General features: G+C 33.8%; 1 protein-coding gene across 5 annotated transcripts in view; it reads left to right on the forward strand.

The window, feature by feature from the left end:
• Positions 1-21,664, forward strand: part of DPH6 (diphthamine biosynthesis 6) — a 148,400-nt gene that overhangs the window by 15,627 nt on the left and 111,109 nt on the right. The gene's annotated exons all lie outside the window — the stretch shown is intronic.

The raw sequence follows: 21,664 nt of genomic DNA on the forward strand, positions 1-21,664 counted from the left end.
TAGATACTGTATTCAATACATGTTAATTTATGGAGACTATTTTATTCTAAGCCATTATCTTTTCATTCTCATTGATATGATAGTTAACTATTTGAATATATTCTGTATTCTTCTTAATATTAATTTTTTTCATTCAGGTATAGTCAACTCATACAAGGCATATCTAATAAAATAGAGAATTTAAGCTGATATTTCCTGCTTGTCTTAGCATATTCTCACAAAGGAGAGGAAGATTTCTGTCCCTTCTATCAAAGGACATTGAATTTCATTTTCTCATTCTTCAGAGAAGTTCAGCTTTTCAAAAGTTATGTTATGAACTATTGTCATGAAAATTTGCTGGTCTCAAATGGCTACTCCGGTGTTAAACTTTAAATTTGATGCTGATCACAGCTTAACCAATTAAGGATTTTGATTAATAAAAACATATGAAGCACTTCAATTTTAAAGTTTGCTTGATTAAAACATTTCTCATTTTGTATTTCAGAACATTTTCATTTTTTTTTTACCCTTTAAAAAAGAAACTGGTAGAGAAAACTTTTGGAATAATGCCATAAATTACTGTTTAGTTATGGATAGCATAAGAAGTAGATATTTTTCAAAGGAAATTACAGAGACGTCATTTCTTTGCTGTGGGAAGATACATACTAATAACTATTTTGATTATCAAATAAGGGGGAAAGGCATAAAAGTTTCACTTTAAATGGTCTTCTCTCTACAAATAAGATCTTGACATTGTTGACTTTGTGAAGGTGTGAAATACTGAGTACAAAGTCTGCATTTTTAAAATTTCTTTTTCAGGGTTCAAAGAAATTGGGTAATAAATTTTTAGCATAAACTGATATTACAAAATGGTGGGACTCACATGAGAAATAATTGGATTGTTTAAAAATCACTGATAACTGATAACTTTGGAAAAGCTATGTGATAATAACAGCCTTCCAAGAAAGGGAAAGATAATAAATTACTAATCAATTTAATTAAAAATGGACAGATTAGTAGTAATTAAGAAGAAATTTCCCTTTCGATCCATGCTGTCTTTGGAGAAATGGATGCTTTGCCATTATCTTTATAGTAACCATCAGTTATGACATAAATTAATGCTAATGTTAAATCTTGACAACTGCTTTGGAAGTTCGTACATGATAATTATAACTATAGTTGAAAGAGATGTTATCAAGTTGTCGGGACTAAATAGTTCCTTTTTTTTCTGTACAGAAATATTAATTTTACTATAGAGTATTTTAAGGACATAAATATTGGAAATATATTGCTTTTATGGAAGAGATTGTATAACCAGGCTTTTATAGTTAAGACCATTTATGAAATACTGGTGTAAAGATTCCAATAGAGGTTTTACATATTCTAACGAACAATTGAGTAATTATGGAAAAAATGAATTAGAAGAGCTATAATTCTTCAAGTTAGTGCTCACTCGTTCTAAGAAAAAGATGGAATTGAATTTTTTAGTCCTTTGAATATTAATGAGCATTGGAAACATTTAGATTCATTTTCATTATAAACATTGATTTATAACAGGTTGCGATTTTGTGACTTTTATATGTAAGTCAGTCTTTTGTTTTTGTATCTCTTTTCTCCAGAATATTACTGCTAATTTTTGAGTAGGAGATGTTTCTTTTTGCCAAATTGACTAATTGCTGAAAAGAAGTAGCAATGGTGTGGAAGTATTTATAAAATTTTATTTATTTTATTCATGAGAGACACAGAAAGAGAGAGAGGCAGAGACACAGGCAGAGGGAGAAGCAGGCTTTACACAGGGAGCCCGATGCGGGACTCAATCCCGGGACTCCAGAATCACGTCTTGGGCTGAAGGCAGGCGCCAAACCGCTGAGCCACCCATCCTGTGGAAGAATTTATAGAGTTAAGTTTCCTAATTATTTTGTAGAAAGTTTGAAAACTAGCAGAAATGTAATAAGCCTTTGTCTCATAGATTACCAGGTGATTATGACAGGTAGATAGATATGTATATCTCAAGGTTACAAGATAACCTGGTTTTCATATAGCTAGCCTTTTTTTTTTTTAATTCTTTAGAATTTATTTAATGTTAAAATGTCTCCATGATTTTCATCTGGATTAATTTGACATATAGATAACTTGGATTATTTCCTGGAAATACAGTAGTTTTCTAATTCTGTGTGTTTTCTTTTTTAGTCATGTAAGAAATGTAATAGTTCCTGAAGGATACATGTAAACACCATAATATCTCTGTAGAGAATATATTTAAGGATGAACATATTCATTCTTTTTCCAGTGGCTTGGAGGCACTTCTTACTGTTTCTGATATCTCCTTCTTTCTTGGTTATTCCCTCTTTTCAGTAGAGTCCATCTTTAAGAAAATGCCATAATAGTACTTTCAAATTCTTACATTTTGGAAATGTTCCTTTGTGCCCTCACATTTGATGGATACATTGGTTGAACTTAAAATTTTAGATCAAAAATAATTTTTCCTCAAACCATTGAAGATACTGCTTCAAGGTCTACCAGCATTTTGCTGATGAGAAATTTGATGCTGATGTGATTTTTGTTTTTTTTTAGCTGAGTCATTTTTCCTCTCTGTTAACTTTTATGATTGTGTCTTTATGGTTTCTTCTACTTGTACTGAAATGGCACAACAATGCTTTGGATATTGAAGGTTGCTTCTTCTGTGTATCTTCTGAAGCTTTCTGTTGAGTTGGCAGCAGGTCCCTGTCCTCTTTTCCATTATGACGGTTCAGTGATGGTATTAATCCAGGTGAAAGCCATTCACAGCATGGCATTCTCATGACTATAGTGATTGGATCAGGGATGGTTTTGTTAACCTATGTGTACCAAATAGAATGAAGCCTAGGATGAAGGATGGTTGGCACAAGATAAACACTTTCTCCAGCATTGTAGGATGTGTGGATGTAAGACCTAGAACTGCTATGGCTTTTTGTTTTTGGGTGGAAGAAAACTTGATGTCACATCTGACACAAAAAAATAGCAGGGCCAATCGAATTGCAGTTTGAGGATGGTTCTGTGAAATCCTCTTCCTTTATTTGATAATTTGCTCCTCTGATTCTCTATGTCCTTTTTCTGGTATTCTCACACATCAGATGTGAGACCTATATTGAATCTTCATGTCTCTCTTCTCACATTATTATCTAACCTTATGTTGTTTATTGTATATTATGTGACATTTCCTTTTTTTAAAAAAAAATATTTTATTTATTTATTTATTTGACAGAGAAAGTGAGAGAGAGTGAGTATACAGAGGTGGAGTGACATAGGAAGAGGGAGAAGCAGGCTCCCTGCTGATCAGGGAGTGTGATATGGGACTCTGTCCTAGGACCCTGGGATCATGACCTGAGTTGAAAGCAGGCACTTAACTCACTGAGCCACACAGGCACCCCTGTGACATTTCCTTTCAAATGCCCTACTTTCTTAGCAATCATACTTATGGTATTCAGTAATTTGACTTGTTTTTTGATTGTTTCTTTTTTATAAAAGCTTATTTCTCTTTCTATAGATGTAATCTCTTTACATCCTTCTTAAAATACAAATTAGAGGTTTTAAACATTATCTTTTGTTTCCTAAAATATTGATGTTTTCTTTAGGGTCTTTTTTCTCTCATTTTTTTCTTTCATGTAGTTTTTTCTCAACTCTCTCAGATGCTTATTCATATCTAAGAATAAGGCAAGAGCAAAACTGACTGAACATTTTTGACTTTAAAGTTTTTTGGCCCCACACCTCACACTTGTTATACCTGGAACTCAGGATAATGTAGCCTTACTTGTCTTCTTGGCTTTCTTCTCATCCATGCAGATAGTAGGTTACAGCTTCTTATGCTGATCTGTCAGTCATTGTTCCTTCTTCATCTGCTGAATCAAGAAATTTATTGAAATCCTTTTGCCATTGATGTCTGCCCCTGCCTGCCCCACATTCTCTTTGTTTTCTAGAGGTCATACCTTGTTTTCATTATAATGGACTCTCTTCATCCAGAAATCTGTGTTCATTTTTTTCTAATAGAATTCATTTAATATTCTTCCCAAAGTTGAATATTCAGTTTAAGTTTTCTCTTTCTAATCCTTGCTACTTTTCTTCTCTCATATTCTTTATTTCATTAGGCATTTTTATCTTGGTGCCAATGACCTTAAATTCCTTAATTGACATTTGTATTGTAATTTGAATACAACAATAAATGAATAATTGTCTTTTTTAAAAAACAATGTTTACTGTTGATAGAAAGATTTATAAATAAGCGACTGAATTTTTTTAAACTAAATTTTAGCTTAATATTTTTAGAAAACATCAATTCCCATTTTACTCTGTATTGGTTAGATTTATTTTGATTACAAGAAATAGCCATATTCAAGCAGTTTTAAAGAAAAAGATTTTTATTTATTTACTTCTTAGGTAGTACATATTCTTTTTCTTGTTCATTTTTTAAAAGTTTTAATTCTAGTATAGTTAACATACAGTATTATGTTAGTTTCAGATACAATATAGTGATTCAACAATTCTATCATTATTCGGTGCTCATCATGATAAATGTACTCTTAATCTCCTTCACCTATTTCACCCATCCCCCCACCCACCTTCCCTCTCAACATCAGTTTGTTCCCTATAGTTAAAAGCTTGTTTCTGAGTTCTTCTCTTTTTTGCTCTGTTCATTTGTGTTGTTTCTTAAATCCCAGATGTAAGTGAAATCATATGTTGTCTTTCTCTGATTGATTTATTTCACTTTGTATTATACTCTTTAGATCCATCCATGTTATTGCAAATGGCAAGATTCCATTCTTTTTTATGGCTGAATAATATTCCATTGAATATATGTACCATCTCTTCTTTATTCATTCATCTATCAATGGACACTTGAGCTGCTTCCATAATTTTACTATTGTGAATAATGCTACAGTAAACATAGGGGTGCATATATCTTTTCAAATTAGTGTTTTTGTATTCTTTGGGTAAATATCCAGTAGTGGAATTATTGGATCATATGGTAATTCTATTTATAGAGGTTCCTTTTTAAGGAACCTCTATACTGTTTTTCACAGTAGCTGCACTGGTTTGCATTCCTACCAACAGTGCACAAGGATTCCTTTAAGAAAAAGAGAATTTATTGACAATAACCTAAAGTTAAGTTTGGCTTCAAGGAAACTACATACAGGACACAAATTGTATAATCAAAATCTTTTTTCCTCCTGTATGCATCTCTTTATTTTCTTTGATTACATTCTCTGACTAGACAGTTATAGTCAGAAAATGGCTCCTGGTTGCAGTCTTCCTGGTTCAAACCTAGTAGGAAAAGCTCCAGTCTTTTTAAATAACTCAAAGGAAAGTCCCATTATATTTTATTGTCACTCAGTGGCCTAACTTCTATCATCCATGGGCCAGTTGTTGGGAGAAGATGATTTCATTTGACTGGATAGGCCTAGATCAAGTGCCATCCCTAGAGCAAGAGATGGAGTCATAATTTCTGGAACCACATTTTACTCTGGTTCTGTGAGAACAAAACCCACTGGGGGAAGGTGGATCTCCAAATACAAAGCAGGGTGTTGCTGATAGAAGTGTGAACTGTGTCAGGGAAGTAAAAAGCAGCAGGTTTCCTGAGAAATAAAATAGATTTCAGCTTCTTACAAACTTGAGCACTATCCTAAATGGTTCTTTGATTTCAGTATCTCGTTCCCTCCTCTCCTCCATCTCTTTTCTCCCTCTTTCCCTCTTTCAGAAATAATTGACCATTGGAACCACAACAGTGAGCTTATACTCTGGGATTTGTATTCAGTTGCTCATGATTTCTCTGCCATAATATTCTCTAGGCATGATAAACTCAACAAGTTCATTTATTCATTTTCTTTTTGCACAAACTTGCTCCATTTCCTATATTTCCCTCTTCGTTAAAATCATCCTTATTTACCCCATTACCCGAGTCCAACCTGGAGCCTCACTACTAGATTTTCACTTCTCTTTTCTCCCATGACAACCACCACCATTAGATTTCTGGAAGCTGTTGATATTACTTCTGTGACTTCTGATATCTGACCCTTTGATCTCATTCTCATCATTACTGGTTTTTCACCTGTACTGTTTGAGGGTCTCCTGACTTGTCAGCTTGCCTTCAGTTTTGCCTTGTGTACCATTTAGCCCTTCTACTATATTGTCACCAGCTGTTCTGCATACTTAACCTACTATTAAAACAAACTACAAACACATTAGTTTGACACAAAAGACTCTATAAGAAGAGACCCCTGCATTCCTACTTGTCTGATCCTGTCATTCCCACACAAGTGTCTGGGTTCAAGTTATAATGAACTAGTTAGGAGATTGCTTTTCATATCTGAGTCTTTGCCTGTGCTTTTCCATACCCTTTCTCTGTTCTGCAGAACCTCTATCTCACCTCATACTCTTCTATGAAATCAGCTCTAATTTATCTACCTCCTGTCTTTTCCATGTCTGCTTGTCTATACCTCCACTGTTTTTCTGAGGAAATTGCTAAGATTGCTTATGTGATTATTATCTCTTGCTAAACTGGGATACCCTCAAAGACATAGGCAGTACTCTTCATTTTTATGTCTCTAGTGTCCAGCAGTGTTTCTGGCAAATGGATAATTTTTGAAGGATTGTTGAACAAATAAGTCCAAACTTTAACAAACTATATTTTATATAATAATTTACCTAATTTAGGGGAGCCACAACACTGTTAGAAAATATGATGTAAAACCATTGGTAAATTCATTTTGTTCTTATTTTTCCACTTAGAAGTTTAAATGGAATAGGTATCATCGTCAAACTTTGCAAAATAAGATATGTTATCAGATTTGACAGTGTAACCACTAACTGTACCAAGAATAATTTCCAGCTGTAGAATATTTTAGAGAAATGCTGAGCAGACACTTTTTCAAATTATTTTTGATATCTGCATGTTAGAAAACATGCTTATTATGGTGGAAAATTACTATATGGATCTCTTTTCACTTTGGATCTGGTTAATAAACAACAACAGCAGCAACAACAACAAACAACCTAGATGGTTGGGTGGCTTGAAGCGAATCCAAAGAGTTTGGAGTATGAGGAACATATAAGAAGGCCTTTAGATTTGCAGAGAGGACCCAGACATACTGCTAATTAAACAGACACATAGCCCTATACAGATTGCTCCTGGCTCTTCAGGATTGCACAGCTTGCCTCAAGCCCTGTCACTTCCCAAGATTTTGGACATCAAACCTGGCCCCTTGGCACAAGAAATGTTTTGCTAGTATCAGTTCTGGACCCCAAACAGAAGAATTGGAATTAGCACAGACAAGTGTCATTTTAACTCCCAGGTGCAATTTTATTGAGGCTGTGTTATCACTGGTCCTTCAGACAATATAGTCAGGCATGCATGAGAAAGCATATGACAGAAGATCTGTCTGGAAATAAGATGTTGGATTATACTTGTCAATTATTATAGTTTGTAAATGTATCACATATCTAGACTCTTCATCTCTAGATTCCCTCTAAATCCTAGAACATGTAGTCACATGTCCCTCTTTGTAGCAAAATGATCATTCTGTCTCCTCAGCCTTGGACTTTCTCCACTTGGTATAACTGATCGTGTGTGTATATTAAACATGCACATATATATTCTTTATTTTTTTGCCTGATTCAGTGCCTTTGTATAAACTTACTAGTTGACTTTTATGTCCCTGTATTCCTTTCTTCTACAAACTATAGATTTCTATCTTAACATCTACTCCATATATTTTAAAGTGTGTTGGGTATATTTCACTTGTCTTTCAAGCCTCTGATGTCTGTGTCCTACTGAATTTTTGTCTTTTTTCTTGACTGTGTTACCATTTATCTTTAAAGAAATTTTTTGTAGATGTCTACTTTGGAGTTGTGCTGTTTAAGATGCTAGATGTATACTATAGTCTTTTACTTCATCTCTAGACCTGTAAGCTACAGGTCTTTGTTGTATTCTCTATGAAATGACTAAGAACATGTTACCAAAATTTAAAACTTACTTTATTCATTTATTGTTATCCTTACAGTTTTTTGTAGCACAGGACTTTATTGGTAGTCACACAACAATATGATAAATCTTAAGTTGATCTTTTTACATCTACTGCCCCCATCTTTTTTTTTTTTTTATTTGTAAGAGAGAGCATGCACATATGCAACCAGGGGCAGGGAGGGGCAGTTGGAGAGACAGAAAGAGAATCTCATGTGGGGCTCAATCTCATGACCCTGAGATCATGACCTGAACTGAAATCAAGAGTCAGGTGCTTAACCAACTGAGCCACTCAGGCACCCTGTGACTTTCCCTTTTAAATTGAGAACATCTTCATTCATTTCTAGATCCTAAATCATACAATAGCCATAATAAGTAAAGATAATATCAACAAATAGAGTTTTAAAAATTATTATTACTGGTAAGAGATGATTCAATGGAGTCCTTTTCTGTGACATGATACTGTGAGAAAAATTGAGTGAATCAAAAGGATGTGTTAATTGACCTTGACTTTTTCTGTTAACTTTAACCTGATGCTACTACAATTTATAGATTCTTTTATGTCTTTCAGTTTGAAAACATTAATTGGATACTTATAATATACCAGTAGTGTAAAGAGATATATGAAACAGTCTCACCCTTCACAGAGCCTGAAGAGAGAAGACACATACACAAAGAAACTAATTCAAAATAAAGTTGCCATTGGAGTATGCAATTTAAAGGACTTTGGGGATTCAGAGGAGAAAAAAATTTTGTGTTGGGTCATCAGAATTACACTTGGGGGAATTACACGTGATATCCTTGAAGCTTGTTTGGATTTTGACAAAGGCAGTTTTGGGTGAATGGCTAAAAATGTTGCAAATTAGGGGCAGAGCTTAGCCAAAATCATAGAAGTAGGAAATTATGAGCTATATTAGGGAAATAGCAAGAAGTTCAATGTGGCTAGAGCTCAGAGTTTAAGGAATAGTAGAAAATCAGTCTGCAAAGGTTGGTTGAAGCCAAAAAAGAATGTCTTAAATTTTAGGCCAAGGATTATTTATGCAGTAGAGAGCCCCTAAGGTGTTTTTTTTCTAAACTCAGTTTAATGTGTCATACCATTTTTTCCCTTTTATTTATTTATTTTTTTAATTTTTATTTATTTTATGATAGTCACAGAGAGAGAGAGAGAGAGACAGGCAGAGGGAGAAGCAGGCTCCATGCACCGGGAGCCCGACGTGGGATTCGATCCTGGGTCTCCAGGATTGCGCCCTGGGCCAAAGGCAGGTGCCAAACCACTGCACCACCCAGGGATCCCCATTTTTTCCCTTTTAAATGAAAGAAACTAGAATAAAATAGAAGATATCAAAATGCATTGTACATAGTAAGGTTAATTATATTTCGTGAAATGTTCTTTCACAGGTGTGTATATGCATGCATATTATGTATATTCCAGGCTATTAAACAAATTTTTATGGTTAAACAAATTTGAAAGCTATCCTAAAGGGCTTTGCAAAAGGAATGATATAGAATGGCACAGTTGAAGGAATTTCAAGGACATTAAGTTGAACCACTATAATGATGCAAGAAATGGATTAGAGAAGTAGAATTCTGGAGATGAGGGATTCAAGTTGAAAACTGAGATACTAGAGTAACTGAAAGGTTCTGAGTATCTGAACTGGGGGAGTAACAGTGAGAAAGATGAAGAGAAGACATTGTAGAGGTGGTTTCATAAGGCTTGATGGGACTAAGTAAAAAGATGGCATTTAAATAAAAGTGACAGGGAATATAGAAAGCTATATATTACAAATATTCTGATATTAAATTTTATAGCACTGTATCTTTGTCATCTCTTTAATCTGGTATAGGATGGTATAGAAGATGCTTCATATCAAGCTGGGTTCGTTTAATCAAGATTAACTCTTAATAAATGTTGGTCTTAACAACAGGCGTTGGCAAGTATTCAGAGGAAAAAGAACCCTCTTGTACTATTGGTGGGAATGCAAACTGGTACAGCCACAGTGGAAAACAATGTAGAGATTCCTTAAAAAGTTAAAAATAGAACTACCGTATGATCTAGCAATTGCACTACTGGATATTTACCCAAAGAATACAAAAACACAAACTCAAAAAGGATACAGGCACCACTGCTTTATAGCAGCATTATTTACAGTAGCCAAATTATAGAAGTAACCCAAATATCCATTGATCGACGAATGGATAAAGAAGAAGTGATGTACACACACACACACACACACACACACACACACACACACACACACCACACTGGAATATTATTCAACCATAAAAAATAAAATCTTGCCATTTGCAATGACACAAATGGAGTTAGAGAGTATAATGCTAAGCAAAATAAACCAATCAGAGAAAGACAAATACCTCATGATTTCACTCTTAGGTAGAATTTAAGAAATTAAGCAAATGAGCAAATGGAAAAAGAGAGAGACACATAAACCAAGAAGGAGATTCTTAACTATAGAGAACAAACTGATAGTTACCAGAGGGGAGAAGGGAGTGAGATGTTTGGGGAAATGTGTGAAATAGGTAGTTGATGGAGATTGAGGAATGCACTTGTCATGATGAGCACTGAGAGATTAAAATAGGAAAAAAAAAATTAGTCTTGGTGGTTCTTTTAATTGTACATTTAATTTTTTTCATATTATATGTAGTACATAACATAACAACTAAAATATTTTATCCTTAGTTCTCAACTCTAAATAAAATCACCAAGTGTGAATTCACAAAAGGAAGCAAAACTTATGATATTAATGAGTTTAACATAATAATGCATATAAGTGGGATTTAAATTATCGTAATAATTGCATTGAATAATTACTGGTTTTTACCAGCAAATTACTGGTATTTGCATGTGAAACATAGTATTTTTTTAGCTTTATTGATATAATTGACATATAACAACTTGTCTAAGTTTAAGGTGTACAACCGTTTGACTTGATACATTTAAAAATTGCAAAAATGATTATCACCTTAGCATTAGCTAACACCTCCATTCTATCACTTAATTGCCATTTCTTCTTTGTAGTGAGAACATTTAAGATCTACCTTTTTAGTAACTTTCAAGTATATAATACAGTATTATTAGCTGTAATCACTAGGCTGTATATTAGATCCCTAGAACTTGTTCATCTTAGTAACTGGAAATTTGTACCCTTTGATCAACATCTTCTCATTTACCCTGCCCCCAGCCCTTGGTGATCACCATTCTACTCTCTGTTTCTCGGGATTTGGATTTTTTTGGATTCCACATGTGTCTTTCTGACTTATTTCACTTCACTTCTCTGGGTTTGGTTTCACAAAATCCAAAGCCAGAGAAAGAAATAAGTCATTTATCCATTTATCTGTTGATGGGTTAGGTTGTTTCTGTATCTTGTCTATTGGGCATAATGCAGCAATGAACAATGGGGGTGCAGATTATCTCTTTGAGATCCTGTTTTCATTACCTTTGAATATATACCCAAAAGTGGGATTGCTAGGTCATCTCGTTTTAGTTTTTTTTGAAGAACCTCCATTCTATTTTTCCATAACAGCTGTATCAATGTATGTTCCTACCAACAGTGCCCAAGTATATCTTTTTCTTCACATCCTCACCAGCACTTATTATCTGTTGTCTTTTTGATGATAGCCATTTTAACAGATGTGAGGTGATATCTCATTGTGGTTTTGATTTCCATTTCTCTGATGATTAATGATGTTGAGCATCTTTTTGTGTACCTGTTGGCCATTTGGATGTCTTATTTGAAAAGATACCTGTTCCATTCCACTGCTCATTTTTAAATTGGGTTATTTATGGGGCTTTTTTGTTGTTTTTGCTGTTTTGCTTTGTTTGCTAGTGAATTGTATGAATTCTTTATATGTTTTAAGTGTTAACCTTTTATCAGATAAATGATTTGCAAGTATCTTATTTTTCTATAGGTTGTCTTTTTATTTTGTTGATTGTTTCTCTGGCTATACAGCTTTTTTAGTTTGATTTGGTTCCACTTATTTACAAACTATATGATGCTTTTGGGCATCATGTCAGATTGAACCTGGCTTTGGCCTGTAAATTAATTGACCCCTTATTTTCCATTTATGCTTTTCTTCCCACTCTATAATTTATCTTTCAAACTTATGCCAGATTGGTTTTACTAAAGTGTAAATCCAATCACATTCTTCTCTTCATCAAAAATCTTTTCTGCTTAGCATTGATCTGTTAGACACTCTATTATATAACTTACACTTATCTTTTATCTTTTCCCAGTATTCCTTTACATGGGAATTTTCCATCTATACTAGATTATGTCAGAACTCATTTCCGCCCCACCCCCCACAGTCCATATCTTTCCTGCATGGCTATGTTAACCTTTCCTATCCAATTGCTTTTTTATATGCATCTCCTTTTGACATCTTCCTTCAAATGCCCCCACTGAATGTATTATCTTTCTTCCTGGAACCTTCATAAAACATTGTATTTTTCTTATAGTAATCTATCTCAATATACAGTACTAGGTTTTTTGTTTTTTTTTTTTATCTTGTGTATTTTTGTTTAAAGATTGTAAGTACCTTGAGGAGCAGGGATTGTATTTCATTTTTTATTTCTTATGGGACTTTATATAGCTCTTGAACTATACAGGCATTGTGTTTAACTGTACTCTTCTGGAATTCATTTATTGCATCTGTAAACTATAGCTATATCTTTTTCTTTTTTATTTATCTGTTTTGAGAATAAAGGTGAAAATATATGAGAGCCTCTTTGGGTTTCTAGGAAGAAAGATGCTGTATAAATTAGATTAGTTTTGTTTTTTGTTGTTTTCGTATCCTGCCAACTTCATGCTAGTGCCAGGTCTTCTTTCTTCTTTATTCCTTTGCTACCAAAATAATCCAGTGAAGCTAAATAAAGTCAGGGTTTTTTTTTTCTTTGCATACAAAATTCCATTAGTGCATTAATACTAAGTAGTAGCTGCAAGTTGGCATTGAGATGAGTGTAATTCCTCTTGACTTTATTAGTAAGTTAATGCAGAGAAGAAAAAGAATGGTAATCATTCAACTTGTAAAAGAGGTTTTAATGTGAGCAAATTTGTATTTTATATTAGATTGAATTTATCTTTCTACATTTGTTGCCTTTAATTTTTGGCCCTCTTGAGCCTTTTTTAGACTATTTCATTCAAATAATTGAACCTTCTAAGGAACATGTGGAATTGGTGTTTTCTATCTACTTACCTACATGAATAAGCTGATGGGTCGTTTCAAAAGATGATAAAGAAGTGAACCCAAAGATGACAAAGGTTTTTATTTATAGATACTTTCTTTCCATCAAAACTTATTTTGGTATGTTCTTTTAAGATTTAACTCTATGTTTATCTTTAAAACCTAAGCAATGTATTAACTCATTTATAAAATGCCTTAAGCAGGAACTTCCATTTGAAAGTTAAATGAATTGACTTTAGAGAATTTAAACTTTGAAAGAGAATATGAAAAATTAAGATATTTTTCAAACGGCTCTTTATTTTTTTTTTAATTTTTATTTATTTATGATAGTCACAGAGAGAGAGAGAGGCAGAGACACAGGCGGAGGGAGAAGCAGGCTCCATGCACCGGGAGCCTGATGTGGGATTCGATCCCGGGTCTCCAGGATCGCGCCCTGGGGCAAAGGCAGGCGCCAAACCGCTGCGCCACCCAGGGATCCCTCAAACGGCTCTTTAAATGTCCAGTGGCAGTAGAAAAGAGCCATTATGTGCACTCCTGTATGTGAAAGCTGTTACCTCTCAATACCAGTAAAATTACGTCACAGTTATTCATAACATCTATAGTCCTCGGTCATGTGGTTATTTTGTATACTTATACATGTTGGGTGCTCAATGAGCTGTTGTTGTTAAATTAAACTTAGTGAGCAAAGTTAAGCCTATCTAATCCTTGTAAAATTCAGCTTATTGTTCCTTATAGATTTCTATAAAAATACATTGAGAAGTCAGAAAGGCAGAAATTATTTTTCAGACATTTGTTTCCCTTCCTTGTACAGAATTCTTTGCTCCCCACTATAGGTTTGGTTCCAGAGCCATTGAAATGGCCCAAGGTCTATTTTAAGACCAGTTCCCTTATGGATTCTTTTCTACATAATTTGCTGGGAAGTGAGGAGGGTAAGGAGAATCATTTGCTGGGAAGTGAGGAGGGTAAGGAGAATCATTATCATTTGATAAATAATTCATGGTCTCCCTTTTGGGCTTTTCACAATTTAGCTTTTTGAATAATATTTTACTGGTCTTGTAGTTATTTTGGTGACTTTCTTAACCCTCACCAACATTCTGCTGATTTTGAGAGGCCATATAATCTGGGCTTGGTTATAGAAAGTGAATTAAAAAAATCAGTCTAATGGAATTCAGTGCAGGATAAAGTTATATTATAAGACAAGATTTCTTAATCTAGGGGAGAGAGGTATTTTTTGAACTGTGAAATTTTGTGCAAATTTTTGTATATATAAATTGTTCTGGGGAGAGCTCCAGATTTTTATTGTAGTCCACATTGATCTCGTCTCTTCAGAAGTGTAATAACTGCTGTTTTAACCATCAGTTTCAGAAAGCCTTATATCCTGGGGTATTTATGACTCCTTAACTCAATTCTCAATTGTCCTTTGAGCCTGTAGCATGTAGTGTGCTACTTGCTGCAATGTCAGAGTGGCCCTCTAGGTCTTACAAAGAGTGAAGAAGAGAGTAGAACAGAGGTGGCATCTGAGAGCAGATGAGGATGACATGCATCTCTCAAGAAAGATATTAAGATGCCAAAGAGAATAGGTTGCAAAGTGGCATCTTAAAATTTTAGGTAGAACGTGTTGGGGACCACAGAAGGGGCAATAGACTTAGGGACCTGTACATGGTCTGGCTGGCTTGTAATAGACCCTTGGGTTTTGTGTTGAAGGAGAATAGGGATGCAAAAGATGATTTCCTTAAGTGTAGCTTTTTTTTTTTTTTTTTTGAGTTTCTGTTTTGTGACTTTTGAAGGAAGTTATTACATTATGCCTTATTTTGCATAATTATTTGCATATACAGTGTACCTTCCTTGTTAGCTTATACCTCTCTTAAAGGCAAGGACTGTGTGCTTTTCAATTTTGGATACTCTGCAGTGCTCACCAAGGGGCCTTGTCCATATGAGGTGTTCAAAATTTTTGTTGAATATTTGCTCTAAGGACTGTTGAGGATTTTTACCATACCTTTTTTCTTTAAAGAGTCATTTATTTATTTGAGAGAGAGTGCATGCTTGTGCACATGCAGGGAGAGCCAGAGGAAGAGACTCAGGCAGTCTCCCTGCTGAGCATGGAGCACAACACTGGGTTCAATCTTAGGACCCTGAGATCAGGACTTTGAGATCATGACCTGAGCAGAAATCAAGTCGAAAGTTTAACCAATTGAGCCACCCAGGTGCCTCAGATTTTTAGCATATCACACATTCAACTTTATGAACTCAAAAGAGTGGAATTTCTCTTATGACTTGGTCTTTGTAATAGTTTTGCCTTACTATAACTCTTGGACAGTTTTTATTATATAAACACTGTAAAGCATGCGAATCATTCTAGTTTTCTTTTTATATTGATTGTTAGAAAGCCGAGAGCCATGCGATTTTTTTTCAGTTTTTTCTGCCTTATAATTTAATTGATGTTGTTTATGGAGCACTATCTGCCAGGCACTGTTACATGTTTTATACATTATATTCTAATTTATCTTTATTGACTCTGGGTTATTTTCTCCATTTTGCAGATAAGTAAACTGAGATACAGAGAGGTTAAATAACTTGTCCAAGCTAGAAAGTAGTAGAATATGTACTTTTAATCACTGTATCCTTCTGCCTCCAAGCACTACATTGTGTTATCTTGCCAGATGTTATCATACAGGAGTACATATATAGTGAATATATAAACCAATTAGGCATGTGTGAATTAACAGTGAGACAGAGGGGTGGGCATGTGGTTTGATAAGGGGCTGCGATGTTACTGAGTCAAGGATCAAAGTGATCTATCTGGTTTGATCTCATCTCATTTCCGAGCTCTCAGAATTATTTAAATTGTTGCTACCCAAAGTGTGGTCTACTAGCTGGTGCGAGTCCATGAAGTGATTGTTATTGGTCCAAGGTCAGCTATTTATAGAAATGGAAAATAAGCATTTGGAAATTTTTATAGTTGAGACCAATTTTATATCTATTGAGTCTAATAACAAAATAATGGCTTTGTATTTTATATCTTTTTAAATTTTTTTTTGGTAATTTTAATATTTTACAGTTGTTTCTGTCTTCAGAGTTTTAAAATTAAAAGAAAAAACTTTGTCTTTAACACAATTTGAGGAGCATTGTTCTAGGTAACAGCTTTAATCTATTGTTTGTTTAAAAAGGAAAGACATGATCTATAGCTTGAAATTACATTCTAATCTAAACCTGTTTCTGAAGATGAAGTAGGAATTAGTATATTTGGCTTCTTTGTCAGTTCCTTGGTTCTGTGAGAAAAGGCCCTAATTGAGCTCACTTGGGGGAGAGGGCATTTTTTCATTTTTTCTTATATGTAGTAGTTTTTTCAAGAATAACACATTTTAATTAAGTTTTTGATCCAGAGTAATAATAGCATGAGGAACTTGTCCATCATCTGTAGTTACAGTCTGCTTCGAGGACTTATCTAAATAACTAAAAGACAATTCAGATTTTTTGTATGTGTTCAAACTGTTCCCTGGTATAACAAGAGTAAAAAGAGAGAGAGAGAGACAATAACAGAACATTATTGTTCATTCTGAATTAATAGATTAATATAATAGATTTTCTATTTATAGAAAATAAAGGGAACTAAAATGAGACAATATTTACAAGTTCAGTTTTTAATTTTTTTTTTTTTGAGTCCAACGGGATGTCTCCTTCTATAATATAGTATGTTGTAAAGGAGTCTCATATGAAGAATCTTAATAGGGTCTCTGTCTTCAAAATAATCTCTTTTTCTTCGGGATCCTCTAAGGTAACATTTGAGAAGAATTTCTCACTATCTTTTGGATGTTTAAAAGCTGGCCTCCAAATAGAGAAATGTGCTAAGGATATGAATAGGCAGTTCATAGAGAAAGAAATCCAAATGGCCAGAAAATGTGCAATGTCACTAATTCAAAAATGCAACTATCACTTTTTCAGGATTAAGAAAGGATATTGATTTTGAAGAAATAGGTATCCTGTGTGCTGCCAGCAGCCCTTTAAATTGGTTCAGCCTTTCAGAGATAATTTGGCAGATCTCATCAGACACAAAAAATGCACTATCTTTACCAAGCATTTCTACTCCAGGAAATTTATTCTAAAAAGAAAAGATATATTCAAAGATTTAGGAATGACTGGCAAACTGAATTATGGTATGTCTATATAACGGAATATATAGCATCAAAAATGAAGTTGCACGAACACATCTGTGTATGTCATTAGAGAAGCAAATAGATTACCAAATATCCTGAATGGTACATGACTACATTTTTGTAAAATCTATTTGTAGAATATATGCATAATATATGCATAAAAGTAATTGAAGAACATATTTTAGGTCTGGATATACAAGTAATAATGTTTGTATAATATTTGGACATTTGAATTTTTAAACGTTTTCCCTCTAATGACCATACATTGTATTTGAAGCTTCTTTGTTGAAGATTTGACCTCCATTTTAAAATGCACAGAATGGTATAGTAGGAGAGGAAACCAGAGAATCAACAGGATGTTGTCATTCCCTATGTCCTTTGCTGAAGGTTCAGGAGGAGCCTGTTTTTCATTCAGGGCTTGTCCTTGAAAGCCCTGTCTGAGTTTTTTGGTGGTGGTGGTTGTTTTCCCTGTGACAAATGTCTGTCATTTTCTAAACAAGAAAGTCAGTGTCCCAGTTAGGTGTGTGGAGTTCTTTAAATTCACTCTCAGCCCTGTCGTGTTAATACCGAATAAGCAGAGACAGCCTGACTGGTGGTAAAAGATGGTAAACCAGCCTCAGGGCTTTTTCTGCTCAGCCCTAAACCTCTGATTGCCACATTTTCCTAATTTCCCATTTCCAGAGTCTCACTAGAGTGACCTTGCTTGTTGAATATGATGCTCCAAGTCTCCAAAATTTTCACATGCATTTGGAAGTGGACAGTCAGGCAATTGTTTACAGGACTCCAAATGAACTGTGCACTCACAGCAAGTTTGATAAACACACATTTCCTCCTTTTATCAGTGAGATTGCAGAATGTGAAGTATGAGTTTCCAGTTTTACTCATTCCCCTCAACCCTTTTCCTGTTTAAAAACTAGACATAACTAATTGGATGTTGATCTGTCCCTGTTTTTTAGTCTGTTTACTGATAGTTGACGGATTATTCCAATACTTACCTCGGCAAGGTTTGGCAGTTCTTTAAAAAATAAACTTCCCATGTATTCAACTTAAAAGAGATTCATCCCAAGGAATGTAATGTGAGCACTAATTAACAGTAATGACTGCTAATCACTTTGCTTTTTATACTCCTTTAGGAGCACTGCTATTATCCAATGTAGTTAAGTAAAATGCTTGTATATGAATCAACAATGCTGCATCCTTTCAGCAGCTATTGCTCACAATCAAGCTTTGCATAAATTAGAGTTAACTAAAATTGATTTTAATACGCTGCATTTCTTTCTACAATAGTAAACTAAAATATCTAGTTAAATACACTAAATATTAAAAAGACATTACCAAAAAAAAAAAAAAAGACATTACCTGAAGGGGTTTTTTTTTTTTTTTTGCAATTATACTTAGGGTAGATGAAATGCAGTATTGCAAATAAATTTTCCAACAGTTTACGACATTTTCTCATATATTTCTTCAAAATTGCATGTGACATACTCCTTATAGGCACAGCAACATTTTGGTTCTGCTATAAGCATTTTATCAGATCATTGAAAATCAATGGGCTTGTGTTTAATTTTTCTGAATTTGTGCATTTACCTCCTAGAGAATCTTACAGTTTCTTTAAATTATATAGCCCATTTATATAAACTTAGTTCATAGGATTGTGCATCCAGTGTTCATTAAAAAGGGTTTATTATGTTTGGTGTATTATTAGACTATTATAAAAGCTTTCTGTTTATTTACATGCATTCAACATACCTACAAAACCGCCTTGCCTCAGGAGGAGACTAAGCAAAACTGATAAATTAATAATTTAAGGGAGCAATACTTAAGTAGCATTTTGGCTTAATAAGTTAAAGCCTTAGAGTCAGTGCTGCCCACTTTAACAGTGCTTTACTTTTGACTTTTATTGCCTGAAAATAACTTGTTAAACCGAGGCTTTTGTCATAAAATGAAATCTACATACCATCTGAAGCCTCTTCCCCTTTTTTTGATTAATGAATAGGTTGACATATTATTGAAGAATTTTTAACACTTTCACAGTTCTGCACTTTGATTTCAGAGAAAGTCCTAATCTTTCTGGAAGTTTGAGAGTGACAAGAGGAGTTGTATACTGTTTTTCTAGGGAATTTGTGATTCTTTATTAGAGGCCTTAGTTTTATGATAGCACCTGGATTATTGTTGATTTATCTAATATGTGATGCAGTGTTGTGATCTGATATGCATTAATGGAGTATCCTCCTTTCTCATTTTACATGTTATCTTTAATTGCTTGGTCTTGATATTGTAATTCTTCAGCTAATGTTAGTGTTTCTGCAGAGGTTAAGCAATTCAAGACATTATTTTCAAATTACTAAAATAATATAACCTTTCTTTCATTTTTGTATTATTTGTACTATCAAAAATCTAAATTTTTGGTAAGTCCAAGTGGAAAAAAGTAGTAGTGTAATACAAAGCTTTATATATATATTTTTTTTTTTAAAGACAAAACTTTATATTTTATATACTAGTCTTATTGAAATACATTGCAAATATATGTATTAAGCCATTGGATTGGCATTATACTTAATTTAGTTTCAAAGAATTGTAACAGGAATGATATGAGAGAACAGAAAATGTATGGAAGTTTAATTAATGGTATTCATAATTAATTACAGTATTCATGACAATTGTAACTTTTAAATTTTGTATCCCAGTACTGTTGCACAATAGCACGAAATGCATGTCTATGAGGACAAACTTGCTTTTTCTATTTGCTTTGAGTTTGCGTTCCTACATACGTGTAACAAAATTACATTTAAAAGCTATGAGGATTTCAGTTTTGATCCTTTTTCTTTTTTTTGCAGTATGTTTACTTTCTTGTGAGAGTGATTGATCTGTAGCTGTCATTTTACCCAAAGAAGGGACAAATGGAATTGGCCTTTTAGACAAAAGTATGCAAACAGACCACATTCTTTCTGTTGATAGAATTATGGAAGGATTGCATGAGATGCCACATTCATTTTCCTATTGATTGTAAAAAGGATTCTGCAATGGGCTGCTGTTTCCATTGGATAAGGAGGTGCTATGATTAGTTACCTTTCTCATGAAAGCACTACAAAAGGAAATGCAAAATGTGTGTGGTGCAGTGTTCTCAATTTGACAGTTGTTTTTGTTAAGTTTTTTTTTGCCCCATTGAAGTCCAGCCTATTTAAAAAAAATGTACATTTTGATTTTGTCCCTTATATTAAGCTTGGTAGATTTCCATGCATTTGACCCTTTAAAGAAATTATATATTATAGACAGTTTTTCTAGGCTTCTATTGTAAAGCTTCAAAGCTGATGCAACAGTGCCCTCTGTAGTCTTTTAGTGAACAGTAGATACATGTAGATAATTCAGAATATTCAGGTAGGAAGCAGGATATTTAAATTTAATTTTTGCTCAGACAGGAGACTCCTTTTTCCTAAGTAGACATTCTTGTTTTTCACTAGCGGCTTTACTTTAAACAAAGGGAACAAAGGACCATTCTGAGTTTTCATTTAGAATTATTGGCTACCTCTTGTTGTTACCCAGTGGTAAATCTCAAGTTTTATCAGACATTCATCAGAGTAATTTGATATAGAAGGAATCTTACAAGCTGTACTGTCTCTTCGTGAAATATCTTTTTGAAGTGGAGTTCCAATAGGAGTATTTTAAAAAATAATTTAGTTTCTTTGTACTTGTTTTGTCTATTTAATTAGAGCCTAAGTGGGTTGCCTAGAACCTAACTTTTACTTGTTCCTGAATTGGGCAACCCGGGCTTTATACAGGACATTATTTAAATTCAAACCAAGGGAGTTACACAATGTCTAAAGTATTTGTCATTCATTAGCATTGATTTAAATTTTAGATTTGCCTTCCTTTCTTTATTGGTTACTTATTTGCTTATATATTGATAGCTAAATTTTTCATTGTAAACACAACTTTATGTGAAGTTATTGATGATAATCAAAGCAGGCGTCATATTTAGCTGTGATTAAAAGAGAAAAATTCCATGGGCTAAGTTTATTTTGCTTTTGAATGTGTTTTAGTAAAAAGAGTATGGGCCCAGATCCTAGCTTCTCCATGTATTCACTATGTAATAGTGAACACATTTGTGAATTTCTGAGCCTGCTTTCTTATCTGCAAAATGGGATCTGCAAAATGGGAGTAAAAATAGCTTATCTTTTGAGCTTTTTGTGATGGATCAGATGTAATATATATTAAATGGCCAAGTTATTATAAATGGCCAAATGATTACTTTGTTCCAAAAGTCACAGTGTGAAGGTAAATAGCATTGTTTTATACAAGGAAGTTTTAATAAAAATCTAGAACACAATTAGTGTACTTT

Source organism: Vulpes lagopus, chromosome 2 (genome assembly GCF_018345385.1).
Source record: "Vulpes lagopus strain Blue_001 chromosome 2, ASM1834538v1, whole genome shotgun sequence".
NCBI classification, from domain to species: Eukaryota; Metazoa; Chordata; class Mammalia; order Carnivora; family Canidae; genus Vulpes; species Vulpes lagopus.